This window comes from Equus caballus, chromosome 28 (genome assembly GCF_041296265.1).
Source record: "Equus caballus isolate H_3958 breed thoroughbred chromosome 28, TB-T2T, whole genome shotgun sequence".
NCBI classification, from domain to species: Eukaryota; Metazoa; Chordata; class Mammalia; order Perissodactyla; family Equidae; genus Equus; species Equus caballus.
In genome coordinates this window covers 31,902,460-31,928,071 of record NC_091711.1, presented here as the reverse complement: position 1 = coordinate 31,928,071, position 25,612 = coordinate 31,902,460, and the positions used below count along the sequence as shown (strand labels likewise).

Genomic DNA, 25,612 nt, shown 5'->3' with positions numbered 1-25,612 from the left:
TTTTTTGTTTTTTTTTTGGTGAGGAAGAATGACCCTGAGCTAACATCTGTGCCAATCTTCCTCTACTTTGTATCCAGGACGCTGCCCCAGTATGGCTTGATTAGTGATGTGTATGTCCGCGCCTGGGATCCGAACCCATGAACCCTGGGCCTTGGAAGCAGAGCGCGCAAACTTAACCACTATGCAACTGGGCCAGCCCCCCAGAGATAATACTTTTATTTTGCAATTAGAAAAATGAAAACTAGAGAGGCAAGAGTTAAAGGCAAAGGTTACGTGAGGACCCAGGTCTCTGGTATTTGTGTTCCACAATTTTCTTGGTAAACTCCCATTTCTTCATGTTGTACTACATCTGATTTGTTGAGAAAGATCATTTAGGGCCAAAATTCCAAATTGCATGGGATGGTCATCATGATGGCATGTGGGAACTCAGGGCAAGATGGTATTCACTGTAATACAAAGGAAGGTAAGTCGTCTTGAGTATATTTCAGTGTTATTTACATTTTGTCCACAAGATGGTAGCGTACACTTTCCATTTAACTTAAAGCTGGCCTGTGATCCTAATTTCCCGTAAAGTAGAGAATGGTTTGTGTTGAACCTAGGTCAGCCACTCTGGATATCATTCAGTATTTTTTTGTTGTTGTGATGAATTGTTGATTTAGAGTATATTTAGCTCTGCTATAGCAAGGCAGAGATTCATCTGAAATAAAGAAAACCCAGAAATGCATTGCATTCCAGCTTCTTAAAGGGAATTTGAGAAGTGGGAATACTTTGGACATCTAAAACCACACACCAAGGATCAGATACTGACATTTTTCAAAAACACTACCTTAGTACATCATGCAAAAGACATTCAGCACGTCAAGTTCGATTAATCTTGGGTGAAATTTTGCACAGTAACAAAGTTCCTTCCATGAAACTGGTTCAAGTGGGCTAGAGGTGGTTTCCCCTCAAATCCAGGGGGAAAGTTAGACTTCAGATGCTATGAAATTTCCATGAGCTAAATAAGAGGGCAGAATCAGCAAATTGGCCTGCTTTTCTCTTGTGTGCCTCCCTCCCTCATCTAGCCCTCATGCCAGAAGGGACAAGACACAGATGGGGAAAACATCTGGCCTCATCTGCCTCCATTGACCAGAGGGCCTTCTTTGAGGTTCAGGCCCCAGACTCACATTGTGTTTTTTTTTTTTTGAACTCTTTTAAAAATGAGGAGCTCAAGTGGGATTTCCTTTCATCTTACTATATTATTTTCAAATTAAATTAGATCTAATGCTCTGTATCAGAACCACAAAAGCAAAGCTCCAGGGCATTTAAGTGACTTCCTATTCTGTTGTCCAGAACAGCTGAGCTCTCCACCCACGAAGGAAAGAGGGAGATGAGCCAGGAGCAGAAGTTGGGACAAGATAATGACAGGGGCACAGGAGGGGAACTCTTGCTGTCGCAACTCTAAGGTTGCCTTTCTCATAGGCTCCAGAACCAAGTCAAGACTTCTCGGCCCTCAACAGTCCAGCCCCATCCTAGCTTTCCATTTTACACTCCCTACTCTCCAACAAGCATCCTCTGATCTAACCTAGAGAGATTGCCTCACTGTCTCTTTGATTCTCACTGCCTTAAGCTGGACCGTATCTTTCATATTCTTTTTGGCTCCACTAACTCCATCTTGAAGCAGAAATCCCATGGCTCCAGCTGGCACAAAAGGAGAGTTCATGAATCAATCTTTCTCCAAGAAGCAATGCAAATGGTGGATGTGGTGGATTTTTTTTTTCAGGAGATGAAAGAATATAGAGTGACGATTAAGAGAGAGAGAAAGAAAAGAGTACTTTAAGACATAGAAATACGCAATTTTCAAGACTAACCATGATTATGATTAACTCTACCGTTCTCCATAAAAACTAGATATCTTCTCTAGGTTAACATGTTTCATCATTACATCTGCCTAATTATATGGCAAATTCAATGTAACCTGGTGGGGTTTTCTGTTCCTCTTACTCTTGATAGGTGTGTTTTGCTATAATAATACCTTAAATACTTTAGAAAGAGTAGTTTACTTTGACAATGCCCTGCTCTGAAATCTCTGGAAGCCCTAACCCTGCTCTTGTGGAGGACTGTAAGGATCTCTAAATGCCAGGGTAGAGTTCGGATGCTGCAGAAATGTGCAAGAGGATGGAAAAACCATGGAGATAGAGAGGAAGCAAAGAGAGAGGGGGACCAGAGAAGAAAGAGTCCCCAGTGACCATCCGTGACTCTGTGAATAGACTGGAAGGAAATAACAGTGTTGTACCATCCTCTGAATTCTCTGCGTTTTGTGTTTGAGTAATAGAAAGATTGTTTTCCTTGTAGAAATGCATTGTCTTTCTAGATAGCATAAAGCAAAGCAGAGGGTTATAGAAACACATCTCCTGAGGGTGGAGTTAAGTGTTTTAAGGAGCTCTTTAGTGTTTTGAAACACTCATCATCCCTCATACCCACTCACTCACTCACTCACTCACTCACTCACTTACTCACTCACTCTATCTATCTATCTATCTATCTATCTGTCTGTCTATTATCTATCTATCTTATATCTATCATCTATCTATAGCTGTCATCTATCATTTATTTATCTATGAATCACTTATCTATTATTTATCTATCATAAGTCTGTCTATCTATCTATCTGTCTATCTACCTACCTATCTATCTATCTGGATTGTACTATAGTGATTCAATAATTGTTTCTAAACTAAAATCTTAAATGGTTGCATTATATTCGCTCACATGGAAGCACCAGTTGTTTTATTAGCCATCCCTTATAGTTGGGAATTCGGATGTTTAGCAACAAATTCAGTTGATTGAAGCTGTCTGAAGACAGAGTGAATGACCTCAAAGGCACTGCCATCTCCTTGCCCATGGAGAAGGAAAAACATAGGCTAGGCTGCACGTGTTGAGGAGGAACATTAACCCTGGATGGGTGATGGGGCCACACTTTTCCACTCTGAGACTCCGAGACTCCAGCCGACTGAATGAGCTTCCAGTCACCCAAGCTGGAGCACTGCAGGAGGAAAAAGCAGACTGACATCACGACCGTGAGCTGTTGTTCAAGCCTCAGAATTTGTGGACTTTTTCCCATTGGAAAGGGAGGTCTTGGTTTTATGTTCAAAAGGACAACATGTGCTTGGCCTCATAGTCACCTATGAACACAAGTATCAGTTGACCTAAGTCCACTCAAAGATTTATGGGTGGGAAAGTGGTACTGCATGAAGCCCACACTTAAGATTCGCAGATGTTCTGCATATAATATCATTCCTTTATGTGGTGGAAATGAAGAAAATGTTCTGTTCTTAATTGAGAATCTAGGTGGAGTCACTCAGCAGGAGGCATAGGACAAAGAGCCCATGTATGTGGGCTGTGGGCTGGTGCCTGGACACAATCACTCGTGCAAGGGAATGAGAGCAGACTTCATAAGGCTCTTTGTGCTATGTGAAAGGTGGAACAGATTCTAAGTCGTCTTCTTCTTATTATTAGATGCCCTCATTTCCTCTTTCACCTCAAATTTTGTCTTTTTCAATAAAATATAATTTTTTCTTCCATTGTTCTTGAGGTGAGGCATGCAAACAGGAGATCAATAGGTTGCCATCTATCTATACTATCCCTCCCCCAGGCACCGTGCTGAGGTAGGGAACAAGCAATATAGGAAAGTCCAAGTGGGCTTACGAAGGTGCTTGTACTCACTCAGGAACAGGGAGGGCTGGTTAAAGTTCCAAGAAGAATGAACCAGAATATGCCTTCTGCCACCACCCTCATCTTTTAAATCTGAGGTCCGATTTAAATCAATATTTACCAAGCATCAATTCTATGCCAAGGACTGCTATGGACTTGATGTTTTGTTCCCCCCCCCCCCAACCCCAGATTCATATATTGAAACCCTAATCCGCAATGTGATGGTATTTGGAGATGCGACCTTTGGGAGCTAGTTAGATTTTGATGAGATCATGAGGGTAGAGCTCCCAGGATGGGATTAGTACCCTTATAAGCAGAGGAAGGGGCCAGTGTCCTCAGTCTCTCTCTCTCTGCCATGTGAGGATATTGAGAAATAAATGTTGATTGTTTAAGCCACTCAGTCTACAGTATTTTTGTTATAGAAGCCTGAGCAGAATAAAACAGACTAAGCATAATTAAGGAGTGATAATCAAAAGACAAATTCATTTATTTATTCATTTTACAAATATTTATTGACTGCCTACTATAAGCTTAGGCACTGTGATGGGTGGGCGTTGGGAAGACAATGGTGAAAGGAATAGGTGTAGGATCTAGGCTGTCAGGAGCCTTTCAGTCTAACAGGCACTACAGATATTAGATTAAAAATAATTTTAGCATTTTATGAAGTCATATCTTTATACCACTTTCTTTCTCACCCAAATTCTGAATCATTTAGAGAGATGAGGAGTCAGGCAGGTGGAAATCTGACAAAGGACCAACTTTATGGCTGACAAAACAGGCGCATGTGGCTTACTCAGTCAAGAGAGCTTTCTAACATGCCCTGGGACTGAATTTTCTCCACAAAACTGCAGGCCTTCTTCCCAGGAGAGCATTTTAATCACGTGACTGAGAGTCCTTTCAGAAAGACAGAGCCAAAATCATTTAGGTCCTCTGCCAATAGCATCCACTCGAACAATCTATGACCGTTTTCACCTTCTCCTTTCTGACCAACGGCTAACCCAGGATGGACCTGCCAGTTGGCTGGTCTCTTCCCCTGAGGGTAAGAGCCACATCCTTGGCTAAACCCAGTTGGTTAAGAGAGCAAAAAGCTGAGGTGGCACAAGAGACCAGGATTATTACTATAGTGGATATCCCACCACATAAAGCCAAAAAGTGAGGGCTAAACACTCTCCTTATAAACGTGATGAGTGCTTCAGAGGGGGAAGCCCAGGGTATTATGGGAGATTACAAGTGGCAACCTAACTTACACCAGGGGTGGAGTGTGTGAGCAAAGCATGGTTCCTATTCTCAGGTCATTTGTAGTTTCACTAACAGGGAGAGAGGATCATCATAAGACAATGCTGATGAATCCTGTACTAGCTGCATAAGTAAACGAGGGACACGGAAGGGGCAAACTTAGATGTTTAGTCACCATTGTTTACTCTGCATCTTTTCGTATGTCTCTTACCTCTGTTCTCTATAGTATTAAGACAATATCACGCAGAGGCTGTCTTTCTATTATTTCAATATGAGAATAAGTCAATTATAAAGATTTCAGTGATATTAGGAACAAACTCCAAGTCTCGGTGTTTGGAGTTTTGGGTTTGTTTGCTTTATTTTGTGTTTTGTTATTAGCTCCTATGCTTGTCTAAGAAACCAAATCAATTGAGCTTTATGACATCATGTAAACAAAACCCTAAATCCACTCAAAGTGCAAGCACATCTGAAAATACTTTTAAAAAGCTGTTTTTTATTATAAAATTAGTGCATGTTGGTTAAATATTTTAGAAAATGCAGAAAAGTCCCACCATTGAAGCTTATCCATGCTTATCACTTTTATACCTCCTTTGCTTTTATTTATTTTTTCTTCTATGTAGTGTTTATTTTGTTTTCTCAGTGGTTTTGTTTTGTGTGCATAACCAGCTCTCAATTATCTGCGGTCGATTAACTAATCTGTAGATTGTCTATCATTAAATCTAAGACAAATAATATGTGGGAAAATATTAAAGCTATCACAGTTCAGTGAAAAACTGTTATTCAACAGATATCTACTGAACACTCCTATTCTGTGCCAAGCACATAACCACAGAGCGATCAGCTGGCACACACAGAGTTACAGCAACACGAGGAAGCCTCATCTCCTAAGGGAGCAGAGGGTCCCTCTTCCCCAACACCCCTGCCCAACAGGGGTCAGTGGCCCAACAAAGGAAATACTTGAGATGCTCTGAATTCTATAAACTCAAGCCTGGAGATGCAGGGATGAGGTGAGGGATGAGGGATGAGGAAGAAGAGAGAAGGAGCACACCTCAATCCAATCCCCTATGTGAAGAAAGGCAAAGCATAGATAACAATCCCATTATTTCATTAGTTAACCTCTTGGGCATGTCTCCCCAAACAATTAGTGTGACATGATTCTTAATTTATGTGATAGTTTTTAGCATTTAGATAATACCTACAGAATGGTAATTGAATTCCTAAATATGGAATGGAATTTTAACTGAATAAGTTTATATTCAGTCCATTTCCAATATTTTGTGGCCAGTATAGTTTCGACCATGATTTGAGGGTTCTCTATGAGCTGCTTTCCTAAAGTCCCACAGATGAGGTTTATTGGGAGTTGGCTACATGGCTACAATTGTGACTGTTGAAACAGACTTTGTCTCTTTTTTTGGCAAAGATTCTTTTTTTTCTTTTCTTTTCAAGGAAGACTGGCCCTGAGCTAACATCTGTTTGCCAATCTTCCTCTTTTTTTTTTTTTCCTCCCCAAAGCCCCAGTCCATAGCCATATATCCTAGTTGTAAGTCCATCTAGTTCTTCTATGTGGGACACCACCACGGCATGGCTTGATGAGTAGTGTGTAGGTCCACACCCAGGATCCGAACCGGTGAACCCTGGGCTCCGGAAGTGGAACATGCAAACTTAAGCACTATGTCACTGGGCTAGCCCCAGACTTTGTCTTTTTAAACTAACATTCTTGTAACTAAGATGCTACTAAGGTCCATTTCTAAATAATTTTTAAAATATTGTTAACATTATTTCTGGATCGAAGATAATATAGGCTCATTAAAGGCAATTTTGGAAAATACAGATACAGTGGCGTGTCTGATGAGGTGGAAATTAATTTTATTAAATTCTATTTTTTCTCAAGTGAAATGTTGATATTTGGAACCTGATGATTATTGCAGAGGGAAGAAAAGGAGTCCAAGGGATTTAGGGTAAAGAAAAGATCAAGACCTTGATCCCTTTTCCCAGATTATGGTAATTTATCAGGATGACCCAGGGAGCCCCAAACCAGAGGCAGAGAAGTGGGCCAGGAAAATGGGGATTCCAGTTCAAGGAGACCACGGGCCTGACATCTCATCAACCGGTAAGATTTTTGCACTCCAGATGACTGTTCGGAACATTTTGTTAAATTATTCTCCATCCCTCTCCCCACAGAAATCTTGTTTGAACTTTAATCTGGTTTATATTGATTCTATACATTGATTTGTAAACAGTACTTTTTTCCCCCAATATTTGCTCTACGCCCCCTCCTCTTCCAGAACATACACCCTCAATTGTTCATGTCTTCTTTCATGCCTGCAGTGTATATTTGTAGTTTTCTTTGTGTAAATGCCTCTTAGTTCATGATGTATTTTATATGACCAGTACTTCACATGTTTTATACATTCATATACATACAATATTGGGCTATTATATCCTATATATAGATGAAATATGGTTATTATATCCTATATGTGATATATATTTATATATTTTATATATATAACAATTGATATATTTTTCATCCTATTTTCAGGTTATTATATATTGGAAAGAATTTTGATTATTTATGTTATATCTGTCTTTTAAACCACCAATTGTTTTTCAATTGATTTTTTGAGATCTTTAGGTAGAGTATCAAATTTTCTGTAAATATAATATTCTTTCCTCCTTTCCAATGCCTCTGCCCTTTATTTCTGTTCCATGTCTCATTGCCTCAGCTAGAACCCTCAATATAGAATTATAGTGGTGATATCAACATATTTCTTTTGATCTTAGTTTTAGTGAAATATCCTGGTATTTTAAGTGCTGTCTTTGGTTTAAGATAGTTCCTCTTTATGACGCTAAGAAAATATTCTTCTGGTATTAGCTTTTTAGATTTTAAGTGGAATACACATTAGAATATATTAAATACATCTCCAGCATTCATTTAATGATCAAAAATTTTCTTTTTTGATCTCATATATTAATGGAATTCATAACTGTAAATGATACTTGCATTTTTTTGTATAAATACTACTGGTCAAAGTGGAATTGTACTATACAATTAAATTGACTAATATACTAAATATCCTAACACTTTATGTATATCAATTATATATTAATTAATATACTTAATATTATTAATTAACTTATAATTATAATTAACTTAATATAATTAATATTATTAATTAATACATTAATTAATTCATACACTTATAGTTTGCTGATTAGAAATTATAATGTATAATTTACTTATATATTATGATGGAATTTATAATTAATTATGTTAGTCATATATGAATACTTTATACATATATATGTGCTCCATATTTATGAGAAGTTGGCTTATAGTTTTCTTTTACTGATTTGAGAGCAGTTAAACAATGAGTTGACTAAATAATTATTTTGAACAACTATTTTAAATACAATTAAAATAAATGCAATGTCTGATTAGATATCTCAATTAATTACTTGCACTCATTTTGGACATCAACTTTATGAAACTTTACAGATCAATTGGGAAACTTCACTTCTTTGCATACACAGAACTTTTTTTAATAGTATAGGCATTATCTTTTCTTTAAAAGTTTGAAACAATTTGGGGCTGGCCCCGTGGCCGAGTGGTTAAGTTCGCGCGCTCCGCTGCAGGCGGCCCAGTGTTTCGTTGGTTCGAATCCTGGGCGCGGACATGGCACTGCTCATCAGACCACGCTGAGGCAGCGTCCCACATACCACAACTAGAAGGACCCACAACGAAGAATACACAACTATGTACCGGAGGGCTTTGGGGAGAAAAAGAAAAAAAAAAAATAAAATCTTAAAAAAAAAAAAAAAAGTTTGAAACAATTTAACAATAAAAATAATTGCCATTTCAAACTTTTATGGCATTTCTTTGATAACTTTTCAAAATCTGCGTGGATATTAAACTTTTAATGCTTTCTATATCATCTTGACTCAATTGTGTTAATTGGTATTTTTATTAAAATTTTTATTAAATTTTTATTAGGGGCCGGCTCTGTGGCCAAGTGGTTAAGTTCGCGCGCTCTGCTGCGGCGGCCCAGGGTTCGGATCCTGGGCGCGGACATGGCACCGCTCGTCAGGCCACGTTGAGGTGGCGTCCCACATCCCACAACTAGAAGGACCTGCTACTAAGATATACAACTATGTACAGGTGGGGTATGGGGAGATAAAGCAGAAAAAAAAAAAAAAAAGATTGGCAACAGTTGTTAGCCCAGGCGCCAATCTTTAAAAAAAAAAAAAATTTTATTAAAACTTGTTTATATTTCATTGAGGTTTCTAATCACTGTAAGATCACCTTAAGGACTGCAGAGGGAAAACCTAAAAGGGGCGTGGGTCCTTGAATGACATCATGGGCTGCCTTTCCAACTCTGAGCTGCCTATCACCAGACTTCTTTTACATGAAAGAAAAATAAACCTTATCTTATTTAGGCTGTCATTATTTAGGTTTTTTGTTTTAGATAGCCAAACAAGTCCCTAACTAATCGGTGGGTAATTGCTGTTATTGTCACATTCCTTGTATGTTTTTATTTTCGCTTATTTGGAATTTAGCAGTCTTTTTGGAATGATGTGCTAAAGACTCTTCCTAGGCGAAGAAAATTGTAATGATTTTTAGTTTGACCTTTAGTTCTCTGCCTTCCATATCCATCACTTCCATTTCAGAGCAAAACTGGAGTGCAGTTAATCAGCACACTAGTCGATGCCGAGCAGGAATTCATCTAGGCCCACCGTGGAATGTGTCCTGCCCCTGCCGTGTGGTTCTCTGAAGCTGAACTGCACCGTTAGTGCTGTTACCTGAGCTGCTGGTGATCTGTTGCAGTCTTCTCTACAGTGCTTTGCTCAAAGGAACTCTACCCCTAGAGTGCAAAGTTACAGTGGTAACCAAGTCACCACCACCACTATCGCCACCATCCCACGATTTCCTACCCTGCTTTCTGGAAGGAACACTCTGCAAAATGACATTGAAAGATGTATCAGAAGTGGGATGGTGTCTTAGTCAGTTCAGGCTGCTATAGAAATACCATAGACTAGTGGCTTAAACAACAAACATTTATTTTTCACAGTTCTGGAGGCTGGGAAGTCCAAGATCAAGGTGCCAGCAGTGTCTGGTGAGGACCTGCTTCCTGGCTTATAGATGGCCATCTTGCTAGTGTATCCTCACATAGTGGAGAGCAGAGAGAGGAAGCAAACTCTGTGTCTATTCTTATAAGAACACTAATCCCATTACAAGTGTTCCACCCTTATGACCTAAATGCCCCCCAGAGGTCCACCTCCAAATACCATCTTCTTATGGCTTCAACAAATGATATTGGGGGAGACTCAAATAGTCCATAGCAGATAGAGAGGAAAACAACTACGCCTTCCTCAAAACATAGCACTTACCTCATTGAGTCATGGATCCCTGGTTTTCTGATGAGTCAAGTTCTGGGAGTCACTGAGCCAGAGGACAGACACTGGTAAAGAAATGAAATATTCTCCCACCTTGTCCCAGTAGTTGAGGATTTCTTAGTCTTGCTGGATGATGCATTGGTAGGGCACTGATTGATTTTTCTCATTCCAACTCCACTGACCAGAAAATCTGGAAAATTAGCAAAGATTCTGGACTAGGTTGTATGTCAAGAGTCATGTTCAATGTCATATTTTTTTTCTCCAGGCACACCACCATAAAGTTTTATTTCTTTTCCTTGAAAAAACATACCACACATTAATGTTGTGATTTTTAAATACATTGTAGAAGTTGTCATTGTGTTTTTAAAGACAACTTGGAAGAGACTCCAGCAGACACTTTAGAATAATAAACTCATATAAATAACCCCATAGGGGCCAGCCACGTGGCTGAACAGTTAAGTTCACATGCTGTGCTTCAGCGGCCCAGGGTTTTGCCAGTTCGGATCCTGGGTGTGGACCTAGCACTACTCATCAAGCCATGCTGAGGCTCCATCCCACATAGCACAACTAGAAGGACTTACAACTGGAAAATACAACTACGTACTGGGGGGCTTTGGGGAGAAGAAGAAACAAAAAAACTTAGCTCAGGGAAAATCTTTAAAAAACACAAAAACCCCAAATAACTCACAAAGGGGCAGCCTATCTTATTTAATTATTTAGTTAAACATTCAAATTATTTATAATTTTTGCTTTCACAAAATAATTCTAAATATCATATTATTTTCTCAAGAATGGTTTCCAAGAGTGAGATTATTTGGTAAGAGTTAGGACTGTTTAAGGCTCTTGAGATATGTTAAAGACAATTGATTAAGCATCTCTAAAAGGGATCATCTGACTGCCCCTAAAGTCATCTTGATTCTTTTTTTTTAAAAGATTGGCACCTGAGCTAACATCTGCTGCCAATTTTCCTTTTCTTCTTCTTCCTCTTCTCCTTCCTCTCCTTCTTCTCTTTCTCCCCAAAACTCCCCAGTACATAGTTGCATATTCTAGTTGTGGGTCCTTCTGGTTGTGCTATGTGGAACGCTGTATGGCCTGATAAGTGGTACCTTGTCTGTGCCCAGGATCTGAACCGGTGAAACCCTGGGCCGCCAAAGTGGAGCACGCGAACTTAACCACTCAGCCACGGGCCGGCCCCTTCTTGCAAACCTTCTTTTCTTTTTTTGCAAACCTTGCAGGAAGATGGAAGTCTTTCTTGGATAATTTATAATTCTCCTTTACCTAACTTACTCTTCCTAGTAGCTTTATAAGATTTCCATATAAAACTGTGGTTCAGAGGGGCTATTTGCCCAGGATCACGAAGTAAATAAGTAGCAAATTAGAGGCCACTGAGTTAGAGCTATCTTGGGAAGCCCAATCTCATAACCTCAAATCCAACACTCTTCCATGCCACCATGCCAATTTTCAAACTTTCTTACTTTACAGATGAAGAAACTAATACTCATAGATAAAAGAACTTGTTGAAGTCCACACAGGTAGGCAACGAAGTAGATCCAGGGCTGCAATTATTTATTAACAAGATAATACTGTATTCAGGACCAATTGGTAAAAGCAAACTATTAGAAATAATGTGAATATTATTATATTAATTAACATATTAATTATATTAATCTGTCAAATACAATATGTGGAAATTTTATGAATTATTATGAAGTCTTTATGTTTATGATTCTAGAGCCCCTAACAGAGTTTCTCTCAGCTTCTCCCAGTGCACTTGCCACTTCACCTTCCTTCTCTCAAGAGAGCATCATGGAGCCTGAATCCATCCCCCATTTGAGTCTAAAGTTCAAGGAAGGGGCAATCAAGAAGACAAATTCAATGACAAAAGAATGATGAAAAGGAGAGCATCTTTCCTGTGCACCACGTGTGTGCGGGGGCCATTTGCCCAGCTTTCCCGGTGAAAAATCTGTTCTTGGAACACCCCTTTCTACAAAAATGATTGGCTTTCCCATCTTCTTTCCAAAATTCATATACTTGTCTTTTTATATGACTATGAGGGAGGGGTCTCAAGACGTTCTCGCCTTATCTTTGGACTCTCTCTCTCTGTTGTCCACACTGTGCTTTGAAAAATAGAATTCCTGTTGTAACGAGTGGCGAGCAACTCCAGAGGAGTTTTCATAATTTCCCAATTATAAAACCTGACTTTGCCATAAAAATATCTTTACGAAGACGTAAATTAGGAGGCTAATGTCACCATGACCGGATCCACCCCTGCTACACTTCCCATCTTCAGATGGTTAAAGATAACAGTAACAGTTGTAAAAAAGTGAGTCATTCAGAAAGCTGCAGCAACTTTGCTGAGGCTACAAGATAGAAAGGGGATTCCCACATCATAGTTAAGGGTTTTGGGGTTTCTCTCTCTCTCTCTCTCTGGGCCCCACCTACCACTCGCCTAACTTACTCCTTCTGTTCCCCACACACACCAGATGCTACAGCTGCATTGGGAAACTAATGAGTGATTCCCCTACTTTCTGCATACATTCCTGTCTCCTTCGATCATACTGAATCTTCATCTGAAATACCTTTTTCCCATCTACTGAGAAAAATCTTACCCATTATGATGTTCAACTTAAATTTTATCTCCTCTTCAAAGCCTTTTTAAAAACTTTCATAGAAAGAACTAATCATTTCCTCCCTTATAATCTCATTCTCATGCTTCACACAATTAGTAGAGAGATTTCTCCACTATTCTGGGTTGTTGTTTTCTTTGCCATCCTCACCCTAGTCTGTAAACCTTTGAGAGAAGGCACAATGATGAGCACAGCTTTATAGTCTAAGCGTCTAGCACACAGATCAGCAAACTGTTTCTGTAAAGGGCCAGATAGTGAATATTTTAGCTTTTCTGGGCCATAGGATCTCTGTTGCAACTACTCAACTCTGCTGTTACAGTGCGAAAGCAGCTGGTACATAAACAAATGGTGTGGTACCCAATATTTTGCGGCAGCCTGGAAAGTCAAACCAATCTATATCCATTCTTCCATGGATTTGTGAGTTGTAAATCAGACTATTTTATCCAAAACAGGGTTGACTAAAAAATTAATTTGAAAATGGCATTCTATAAGGGCTTCAACTCTTGTCTCAGAGTCCTTATAATAGTTTCTTATTGATTCTGTAACAATTAACACAAACTTATTGGCTTAAAAAACAAAAATTTATTATTGTGTAGTTCTGAAAAAGGTGAAAATCAGTCTCACTGGGCTAAAGTCAGGTGTCAAACAAACTGCTTTCTTCTGGAGTCTTTAGGGAAGAATCAATTTCCTTGCCTCTTCCACCTTCTAGAGGCTGCCTGCATTCTTTGGCTCATGGCCTCTTCCTCCATCTTCAAAGCCAGAAACATAGCATCTTCAAATCTCTCTCTGACACTCTGACCTCTGCTTTTGTCATCACATCTCTTCCCCTGATTGTCACCCTCTTGCCTCCCTCTTGTAATGACTTTGTGATTACATTGGATCCACCAGAATAATCCAAGGTAATTTCTTCATCTCAACATCCTTAACTTAATCTCATCTGCAGAAGCCCTTTATTAAGGTAGCATATCCACAGGTTCTGGGCATTAGGACGTGGACATCTTTGGAAGACCCTTATTCAGCCTACCATGGTATTTAGTACTAATTACTAAGGGGAGTACATCCTTGCCTATGCATCACTTGAAGTACCATTTTTTGCTGTCAACTGATTCCTACAGAAGATGTTGCTCTTTTCTGCAAAATGCTGACTACTACCTTTGCTGTTAGGGAGAAAGACTGTGTGAGGCTGCGGTTCTGTCTTTCCCAGGTACACTCGGAAGCTGAGTTCTCTTTGAGGACTAAATTTACTTCCAGGAACTGGCGTTTTCCACAGGGACATTGGGCTAGGATGTGCATTTCAGACCCTATCTGGCAGAAACAGGACATTTTTCCTTGGACTTGGAGCCAGAAACAGATTCTCTTTTTGTAAAAAATATGAATATCATCCACTTTCTGTGAAAACACAATTAGACACCTCCCCTGCCTCCCACAATGTTGTTAAAGTTACAGAGGCTCAATCAGAAGTATATTTCTTCCTCTGTCCAAGTTCTGAGTCAATTAAGAAATCAAGTAGCAAGTAACAGGGCCGGCCTTGTGGTGCAGTGGTTAAGTTTGCACGTTCCACTTTGGTGGCCTGGGGTTCTCTGGTTCAGATCCTGGGTGAGGACGGATGCTCTGCTTGGCAAGCCATGCTGTGGCAGGTGTCCCACACATAAAGTAGAGGAAGATGGGCATGGATGTTAGCTCAGGACCAGTCTTCTTCAGCAAAAAGAGGAGGATTGGCAGCAGATGTTAGCTCAGGGCTAATCTTCCTCAAAAAAAAAAAAATCAAAATATCACCTTTGTTGTTATATTTGAGAATTTTGTCTGAAACACTAAGAAAATAGGCTTCCTAATACTAAACTCCAGAATTAGATTGCTTCACTCACCCTATGACAAGAAGCATATATACCAGAGGTCTCCACATGTGGGGGCTTGCTGGGGGAAAACTTATGGCCTGGAGGCACAGAGCAGAGCACGTGGTTCCTGCAGGCAGCTCTCGCCAGCGATAGAGACTGGCTGAGCCACACTTACCCAGTTCCTCTCCCAGACTCAGCAATCAGATTATTTACTCCACCTCCATGGAGAGGAGAAAGAAATAGGACAAGCTCCAGGAATGTCCCACTGGTGGAGCTCCCTCACCTGCCAGGAAACTACAGCAAGGTTGGGAGAAACTGCCATCACTGCCAGTTTCCCACTCAGCCCGAACAGGTGGCAGTAGCTGACAAGCAGCAGAGAGTTACCATCGAATCAAATGGCCTGTAACAGCGTTGCTAGGAATTGCTCAAATACTGAAGTGCTATTTCTTTTTGATTGTTTACTTTTTTAAAAAGTTCAGGCATGATAAGAAGTGTCAGTTATATATAAATTCACTCATAAGGGATTGAACCAAATCACAAAAACATGCTCTTATTTTAATTTTAATTTAATTATATTCAATTGCTTATGCGTAAGCTCAGCTCACTATGAACAGTTTGCTTTAAAAGGCGCCAGTGTTATAAAAATGTACGAAATTGAGAACGTGAATAAGAACATAAGGACAGTGAAATGACACACGTTTACCCAGTCTCCCTGACTCCAGTCTCTTTTCTTCCTGATGTTCCTACCAGATTAATTTACCTGAAACATTCTCTGACCACAGTGCTCACTCACACAACTTCCTACAGAGAGAAATATAAACTCAACTTGGAATTCAAGGTCTCAATCTGTCTCCAACCTTATTTCTTACTACTTTTCTTCGCATACATTTTGCTTCAATAGACAGCCAGCTAGTTCCTGTCCCTTTACAACTTGTCACACTGTTCTCTCTTTCAAAGGCCATCTCCTCCTCCTACATTCCATGTGTCCTGGTCCTATGTCCATCTTAACACCCAAATCAAATGTCACAACCTCTCAGCTGAAATGAATCTTTCACTCCTCCCGCTGCCATTTAAGTCCTATCTAGGCCCTGGACTCTAAGTCTCTTGAGGGCAGATACTACACTTTGTTTATAGGTTGGTACCCCCTCCAGCAGGAAGGCCATGGATGGTCGGGCAGGTTGTGTATGATGGCCCTGCCCTGCAATATCTGGCAGACTGTCTTGCATGATAAACGCTTGATCAATAATTTCCAATAAATTGAATGAATGACCATGAATTAATTGATATTGGCATTATCCTCAATTACCAATGTAATGAACTCAGATCTTAAGACACTGAAAGTTTGAAGTCAGAACTTAAGGAGAAATATAAGAGATAGGCAACACTACAAGGGGTTTAAATCCTTCATCAGATTAACTCTGGGGTCTAGACTCTCTTTTAGAGAGTCTGACGAGAGCACATTTCCATCACACATACACCCTCACACGCACACACACACACACACACGGCCCACAATTCCTCCCTAGACTTGCAGATCCTTCTCTCCCAGGACCATTGTATGATTGTGATAGCTGTGCAGTGTCTGTGGCAGGCCTGTGCCTGGCCCCTTGGTCACGCTTTTCCCTATTCCACCCCAGCCACACAGCCCTGCCAGGATCCCTTTAGTGTGAGTACATCTTACCACTCAATTTCTGTAGCCAGTACCAGGAAAACTGCTACTAGAAGCGACATCCAATGCCAACACAGTGATTTCTTTTCTTGGGAACCTACCTGGCTTTGTGAAGAAAGAGTTAGAACATATTGTAATAACAATAACGCTGAGAGCCTCCATTGCCAAGAGATCAGATTCTGAATAAATGGACTGTTTTTGAGCTGGACGGCTGCCTTGAAACACAGCCTGCTTATTCAACAGAACTTTGCCCCAGAATAGGTATCACCGTCAGCAGAGGGGGAAAACCTAGATAACAGTACTTTCCAAATGAATCCAGGGCCCTGACCACTTTCACTACCACTTACGTAGCCAACTGAGATGAATTCACAAACCAAGGTGTCCTGATGTGGGGTGGGGGTCACTTCATAGCCAGACGGCCTGAGTGTTAGTGTCCCATCTCATCGTTCTCTTACTGACCTCAGTGCCAGAATTTGGAACACATTCTACCCATGCAGACAAGTGACACAGAACCCAGGATAAGAGCATTATTGCTTAGTATCGCAGATTGTGGTATCGCAGCTTACAGCCGTGGGTTTGAATTCTGATGCACTGCTCACAGGGAAAGTGAACTCTTATTCATTCCCACTCCACCATTTGGGGTTGTGCAATCATGTGATGGGGGAGTCTGAGCCAAATTTCCTCTGTACCCAAGGAGAGAACAGTACTGATTCTGGAGCCAGATAGACCCAAGCTTCAACCCCAGCCCTGCCACTTACTACTTCACTTCTCTAAGCTTCAGTTTTCTCATCTGTAAATTGGGATTGCTTGTAATAGCACTGAATTAAGAGGTTTGATGTGAGAGTTACATATGATAATGTTGGTAAAATATTTGGTACAGAGTAAGTCCTCAATAAATAATTGCTCCTATTATGGAGGAAAAAATGGCATACAATTCAATAAAATTCCTTCCCCAAATACTACCAAATTAGAACCTACACTGATTTTCTCTTTTACCCCTTTCAATGAGCTATTTTTGTTTTAAAAGGTGAATAGTCTCTATCTTTTCAAAAATTCCTTTTCAGTTCACATGGTTGGTGACCTACTATGGGCATGGCCAGATGACACATTTAACAAATGGAATCTTTTTTGGTCTTTACTGTGACAACATGTCTGTGAGGCAGATATTATTACCACGACTTCATAGTTGGGGGAACTGAGGCTGGGTGACTTGCCAAATGCCTTAAGTAGATATATTTGAACCCAAGGGTCCTGACTCTGAAGTTTCCTCAGTCCAAGACTAATTTATCCTCCAATAGCTAAATGAGAATCAAAATATCAACTTTATCAATGACCTAATAAAGTGGAAATTGAGATCATTTGGCAAAAGGCATTGGAGAACACAAAATGAAGCTTTCTACTCTCTCTAAATCCCAACCTGGAGACCCCCCTATAGCGAGAAGTAGGTCTACAGGTGGTCCTAAAGCCTACATTTCCAGACACTGACAAGCCCACCTTATCTGCCAGCCAACCCGAGGAAAGAGTAGTCGGAAGAGGCTGGTGATTCCCCGAGGCCTCTGTGCTCTCCACATGGAGAGAAGAAACACCGGGCAGAGGCTGGGAGTTCTTGCTACAACATCAGTAAGAAACAGAGTGGGATCTAGGACTTTTGACAGTGACTCCACCCAGTAAAAACAAGGTGGCCTAGGGTCTCTTCAACCAGATTTGCCACGTCTCCTCAAAGAATGAAGGGTGGACGAGTAAGCAAGTGCAGAAACAACTGAACAGTTCAGCCAAGACTCACCATTTCTGTGAAAACCTGCTGGAGGAGTAAGGGGAGGTGAACAAGGATGCTTTCATAATGATTCCACTGCCAAAGCTCATTTCATGCCATTACATCCGCCTGTCCTAGGAATGTACCCTTCCCAACAGATATGCGACTTTCTTATTACAATTTATACAGCTGTCAACACAGCTGTTAAAGAAAATAAAGCCCCCTTTTGGTCAACCCACCCCATGGGAATGCCATCAAATCCTTGAAGAAACCTCTAAAGAGAATAAAGGGGAAAGATGACTTACAAATACATACAATAGTGTTTTCGTCTCTCTGGATTCCCCAGATGGGAACCCTGTTATCTTAAAAATTGTGAAGCTAGATTCCTTCTACAAATTATGAGCCTTTCAGTATGGTGGTTAAAAGTATGGACTTTATTGTTAGAGAGATCTGGGTTTGAATTCTGACTCTGCTGTTTAGCTGTGGAGAATCATTCTTTTTGGCTGGCTAATATTTAAAATCTCTTGTAATGTTTGGAAAATGCCCTTCCCTGTAGAAGTCTTCATGGGAGGTAAAGCCTACATCCCAGTACGGAAACCAGATTGCATCTCTTCAACCTCCCTTACAACTGCACTGTGAGCTGGAGGTCAAGGATTTGCATCTTCTTCAATTTCTTTCATCAACGTCTTACAGTTTCCAGTGTACAGATCTTTCACCTCCTTGGTTAAATTTATTCCTAAGTGGTTGGTTGTTTTTGGTGCTATTGTCAATGGATTTGTTTTCTTTATTTCTTTTTCAGATAATTCATTTTTGACAAATAGAATCACAACTGATTTTTGTATGTTGATTTTGAATCCTGAAACTTTACTGAATTCCTTTATTAGTTTTTTAGTAGAGTCTTTAAGATTTTCTATGTAAAAGATCATGTCATCTGTAAACAAAGACAATTTTATTTTTCTTTCCAGTTTGGATGCTTTTTATTTCTTTTTCTTCCTGGTTACTCTGGCTAGAACTTCCAGGACTATGTTAAATAGGAGTGGTGAGAGTGGGCATCCTTGTGTTGTTCTTGATCTTAGATGAAAAGCTTTCAGCCTTTCATCATTGAGTAGGATGTTAGCAATAAATTATCGTATATGACCTCTCTTATGTTGAGGTATGTTCCTTCTACTTCCAATGGTTGAGAGTTTTTATCATGAATAAATGTGGAATTTTGTCAAATGCTTTTTCCGCATCTATTGAGATGATCATATGATTTTTACCTTTCATTCCATTAATGTGATGTATCATGTTTATCAATTTGTTATGTTGAACCATCCTTGCATCCCAGGGATGAATCCCACTTGATCATGATGTATGATCCTTTTAATGTGCTGATCAATTCAGTTTCCTCATATATATATTTTTTAAAGTTTGGATTTACATTCCTCAAGAATACTGGCCTGTAGTTTTCTTTTCTTATAGTGTCTTTATCTGGCTTTGGGATCAAGGTAATGCAGCCCTTGTAAAACGAGTTTGGGTGTGTTCCCTCCTATTCAATTTTTTGGAATAGTTTGAGAAGGATTGACATTAATTCTTCTTTAAATGGGGTTTGGCAGAATTCACCAGGTAAACTATCTGGTCCTGGGCTTTTCTTTTGGGGTGAATTTTGATTACTGATTCAATCTCCTTACTTGTTACGGTCTGCTCAGATTTTCTATTTTTTCATGATTCAATTTTGGCAGGTTGCATTTTTGTAGAAATTTATCCATTTATTCTAGGTTATCCAATTTGTTGGCATCTCATTAGGGAAATGTAAATCAAAACCACAATGAGAGATCACCTCATACCTGTTAGAATGGCTATTATCAAAAAGACAAGAGATAACAAATGCTAGTGAAGCTGTGCAGAAAAGGGAACCCTTGTGCACTGTTGGTGGGAATGTAAATTTCATACAGCCATATGAAAAACAGCATGGAGGTTCCTCAAAAATTAAAAATGGAACCACCATTTGACACAGCAATGCCACTTCTGTTTATGTATCTGAAGGAAGTGAAATCACTACCTCAAAGAGATATCTGCTCTCCCATGTTCATTGCAGCATTACTTACAAGGGCCGAGACATGGAAACAAGCTATGTGCCTATCAACAGATGAATGGATAAAGAATATGTGGTGGTGTATATACATATATATATATATATATATATACAGTGGAATATTATTCAGCCATAAAAAAGAAGGAAATTCTGCCATTTGCAACAATACAAATGGATCTTGAGGACATTGTTCTAGGTGAAATAAGTCAGACAAAGACAAATACTGTATGATTTCACTCATATGTGGAATCTAAAAAACACGACTTTTTCTTTTTTTTGGTGAGAAATATTGGCCCTGAGCTAATATCTGTTGCCAATCTTCCTCTTTTTGCTTGAAGAAGATTGTTGGTGAGCTAACATCTGTGCCAGTCTTACTCTATTTTGTATGTGAGATGCTACCACAGCATGGCTTGATGAGCAGCATGTGGGCACCCAAGATCTGAACTCACACACCCTGGGCCACTGAAGCAAAGCGTGTGAAATTAGCCACTATGCCACCAGGCTGGCCCTTAAAAAGAAAACAACTTATGAACAGAGAAAAGATTGGTGGTTTTCAGGGGTAAGATAAGGGGGAGGGAAATACGTGAAGATGGTCAGTGGGTACAAACTTCCAGTTTTAAGATGAATAATTTCTGGGGATGTAATGTATAGCATGGGAACTATAATTAACAACACTTTATTGTATATTTTAAGGTTGCTAAGAGAGTAGATCTTAAATGTTCTCACCACACACACACACACACACACACAAATTGTTACTATGTGAGGTGATAGATGTCTTAACTAACCTTATTGTGGTAATCATTTTGCAATATATACATATCTCAAATCATTACACTGTATACCTTAAACTTACACAGTGTTATATATCAATTACATCTCAATCATGCTGTAAAAATAAAGTAAATAAAATTTAAAATAATAATAATAAAAAGGGAGAATGGTTATTTGCTTAGTATCATATGGAGTGACCCTTGTGTTTTATAATTTTGGAGCAAAGAAATTCAAAAACTTATTTCACTCCTACTAAATTCCAGAATATGCCTCTTACCAGTAGTTTATAAACATATATATTTTTCCATTTTCCATTCATTTTTATAAAGCATTCAGATTTACACAAACACTTTCATGTTGGTAAAAATAGTGGATCAACTTAAAATGCTTTCTCTCTGCCACAAGCAACAGAAAACAGTGGCTTCAACACAGAAGCAGTTGCTTCTTTCACACATCAAGAAGCCAGGAGGAAATTTTTCTAGAGTGATGTAGTTGTCCAACAATGCTGTCATGGATTTAACTTCTTTCTAGCCTTCTCCTGCCCTACCCTTAAAGTAATGGTATTGTGGTTTTTGCCTCATGGTCACAAGATGGCTGCTGCACCAACAGGAATAAAGTCCATCTGCATTTCACTTGGTAAGTAGAAGCTAGAAAGAACTAAACGCCGAAGAACCATGCTTTCTGGGTACCGTTCTTTGAAATAGTTTTCCCTAAAGTCTCATCCAGTGACTTCCGTTTGGAGTTGACTGAGTTCCACACGCATCCCTAACGAAATCTCTGGAAGCTCCTAGGAGAAAGTGAGCTGCAGAAAGAGAGAGCTTCAACTTATAACAAAGACTGAGGACCATGTATGAGGAATAATAAGAAGAATAATGTAATATAGCTACCAATAACTGGTATTTATCTGGGACTTACTATACACCAGGCAGGCACTGTTCAAAACGCTTATAAACATTACTTCGTTTAATCCTTGCAACTACCTTATGAGGTGGGTATTATTATTATTCACATTTAACTGTGAGGAAACCAAAGCACAAAGAAACTACCCAACCTGAAGATGATCTCTTGGTGAATAAGTAAGTGCTCAGGCAACAATTGAAACACAGGGAGCAAACATTGTAACCCAGGTTTACTAAGAGATAAGAAAAGGATCTTTTGCTTTTCTGACCTTCTACTTATAATAAGGTCTTCCTCCAGAAGTCAGCAAATGTTTAGCTACCTAATGTGAGTCTGAGACTTAAATTTCCAAACTCACATGACCAAAAATATCAGAGCAAGAATATCAGGCAGTTCATTATTTAGCACAGAATCCATCTGATTTGGCATTGGTTATCCGAAATGGTGGTCCAGTGGGGTGAAATTTGCCTTGACTATAAAATTACTACTAATTTTATAATATTATTATATACTAATGCCAATATCAGCAGTGTTACTAATGTTCGGAATGTTCTATCTGTAGGCCTTCTATACCTACAGGTACGAAGGCATTTTAGAGCACAGCAGATACAGCGAAGGAAGGGATTATTTCCATAAAGTGGAGACATCATCTCTTCACTACCAGAAGAAACCGTCCATATGCCCCAGAGGGCCATAAGTCCCATCAAACACCACCAGCAACAAGAAGTCCAGATTTAAGTTCACCTTTCATCAGTTTAAAGTAGTGTTTCTCAATCTTTTTTCATTATTGCTCCCTAAGGAGACTGGGTAGACATTTTTTCTTAATTGCCCCCTCTATGACATTTAAATACTGCAAATATACTATCTGTTTGTGTTGAGTGGCCCTTAGGAAGGCTAAAAGATATAAATGTTTTCCCACTCTAAGAACCAGTTTTCATCCCCTTGGGGTGATATTACGCTTGTTTAAAGTGATTGATTTATTAGTTTAAAAGTCAGTCTGAGAAATGCAGCTGCCTCATAGCCTCACTAAAATTGTAATAATAGACAAGATCGCCTAAACCACTTCAATTGAAGCCTTGCTGCTCTCAGTGTAGTAGTTATTATTGCTATCAATACTTTTGTAGCACGTAGTTAAGACTGCAAACACACCTCCATGGTTTGGGGAGGGCCATGAGTTCTAAGTGAAATGGTCGTGCATCACTTCCGGGCCAGAATATTCTACTGCTATTTGGAACACCTAGGATTCTCTTTTCCTCTAACCAGTGATTCAAGATGGTGGCTGCTTTGTCAGCCTGGATTCCCAAGTGAGGAGGTGTGGAGCAGAGCTCCCAGCTGACCTGCAATGCATAAGAATGAGACTACTAAGATTTCAAGGTTGCTTGTTATTGCAGCACAACCCAGCCTACCCTGACTGATACCCTGTCTCGTTCATTTACTCATTTAAATGAATGAGAACCCACAATATGCCAGACACTGTCCTAGGACTGATAATATAACAATAAACTAGACAAGTCCTTGCCTTCATGGAATTTATTTTCCAGTGGAGGGATCTATTGAGCAACTCTTCAGTTCAGAAAGGACAGGGTATACTGTAGAAGAAAATTAACTCTTCTCCTTGAAGATAGGGTCAAATCACAAAATTCCAGCCTGTGATATAGTCTCAACAATCTTCTCTGAAATGAAGCCAAGTCCAGAGGGCATTGGTCCCTCAGCTCCTCCCCAGGACACCAGAGGGACGTTAAAATCCTATTTCAATTTTGAATTTTGAAGTCTAATGATTTGGGAAGATTACAGAAGGGAATTCTTGGAGAAGGAGCAGGATTTGGGAACGTGTAAAGGTGTGGAGAGATCTTCTAGATTGCAGAAAATAAAAGGCACAGAGACACAAAAGTGCAGATTCTCCTCACTCAAACCAGATGGACCACAGAAGCACCAAGTTCAAGGAGGAACTAATTGACCAAAAGATCAACTTGAGCTCTTGAAAAAGTGATTTTGTTTTGCCTAAGACCCTCTATTACTCACAGAGAGATGTTCATTTCCCACAGGATGAAGTCCATTCTTCCTTGAGAGGAATCCTGAGCAGATACACAAATAATTAAACTGAAATAGACCATTTTAACCCCCCACTGCAGTTCAAACACCCCAGCCATCAAAGCTGGCCAGCCAAAACCAGCTGCTTAAGATCATCCTTTGAGGTTCAATGAACTAGGGCTTTGTTAGACCAGGAGTGAGAAAGGATTTCAAAGACAAGGGCCCTCCTTGGGAAATGATTTCCTGATGACCTCTTCGAATTACATGCTTTTTCTCATAATACAGTTAGCCCCCTAATCCTTATTCCCTCTACTGTGAATCTCTCCTAAGCCCCCAGCCAGGATAGAAGAAAATGATGGGAGGAATGGCCTCATCTCCCTAACCCATGACAAAATTTCATGAATTAATCTTGCACTCATAATATAAAAGGAACAAGAGGCAAACTTTCCTCTGTTTCTGACTCTGCAAGTTCTGAATAACTTGAGTCTGTGTCTTTATATAGTGGTCTAATTTCAAAAACAAAAAGATGCTAAATTTTAAGCTCTCACAACTACGTTACTTTCAGTGGCATCATTGCCACTGTCTACTTTAATAACTCCATCTACAGCTATTTGTGAAGGTTTTTAATACTTTGGTAATTCTGTTTGCATTTTTCAGCTAAAAATAGACACACATGTTTGACTTCTAGCATCAGGTGCTGCTTTTTTTCTGTAAAGTTAAGATTATAACAATTTTAAAAAGGATATATATCATATATTCTGTTGTAGTAGCTCAGAAATCTATCGAAGGGCATTGTACCTAAGGAGCTAAAATTATAAAACCAGAAGAGAAAGAAATAGGAGTAAATAAATATGAAGCAGTTCTAGAAGCAAACACACACTCTCGGACTCAAATATCATCATGTTGAGAGTGTTTATTATAATCTGTTGTTAAACAAAACTTCCCTGAAAAACAGGATGGGGAGTGAGAATTCCGTTTTCTGACATTAGCTTGTTGGATGACCTCAGGAAAGTAACTCTCTGCACTGACTGCCTGCTGGGTATTGTACGAAGCATTTTTCATGAATTAACTCGTTTACTCTTCATGTCATAACCTTTGTGGGAAGTATTATTATTATTCCCAGCTATGAGATAAGGAATCTGGTACACAGAGAAGTTAAATAACTTACCTAAGATCACAAATTTCAAAAGCAGGTTCTTGCCCTTAACTCTTTCATCTCTGGTTGTTCTTTGAAGTCTCACACAGGTTTAGTATTCTAAGCTTCCAAAATCTTTAGTTCCAAAGCTACACCCAACTGCTTCACTTCTAAAACTGTGTATAATTCTACCAATGACTTCATGTGTTATGCTTTTCCTTTTATAAATATTTTCTTTTGAAGATTTCAATCTAAAACCTTAAATGAGATCCTTGGCTTGGGTCAAAATTTGAAACAAGAAGATGAAGTATGAGGAGGGGAGAAAACTCCACTGATTCTTTCTTGAGGCTTTGGCCATAAGGGAGTCACTCAGAGCTCTGTTCAAGTCTTACTGGTTTTTCTCAAAGGGATTGGGGCATCATCAATCCATTGAAAGAAGCCTGAAGAGGTAGAAACCTACAAGAATATGTGATGCATGTATTTATTCATTCCAC

The 25,612-nt window shown here is 39.4% G+C and overlaps 1 long non-coding RNA gene across 2 annotated transcripts in view; it reads right to left on the bottom strand.

Moving 5' to 3' along the window:
- Positions 1–198: 198 nt before the first annotated feature.
- LOC138921192 (uncharacterized) overlaps positions 199–25,612 on the bottom strand; it is a 189,458-nt gene continuing 164,044 nt past the window's right edge. For both annotated transcript variants that reach the window (XR_011433551.1, XR_011433552.1), the window contains 2 exons: positions 10,318–10,513; positions 199–446 (listed from right to left, as the gene is read on the bottom strand). This is a non-coding gene — a long non-coding RNA (uncharacterized lncRNA). The remainder of the gene's footprint in view (positions 447–10,317; positions 10,514–25,612) is intronic.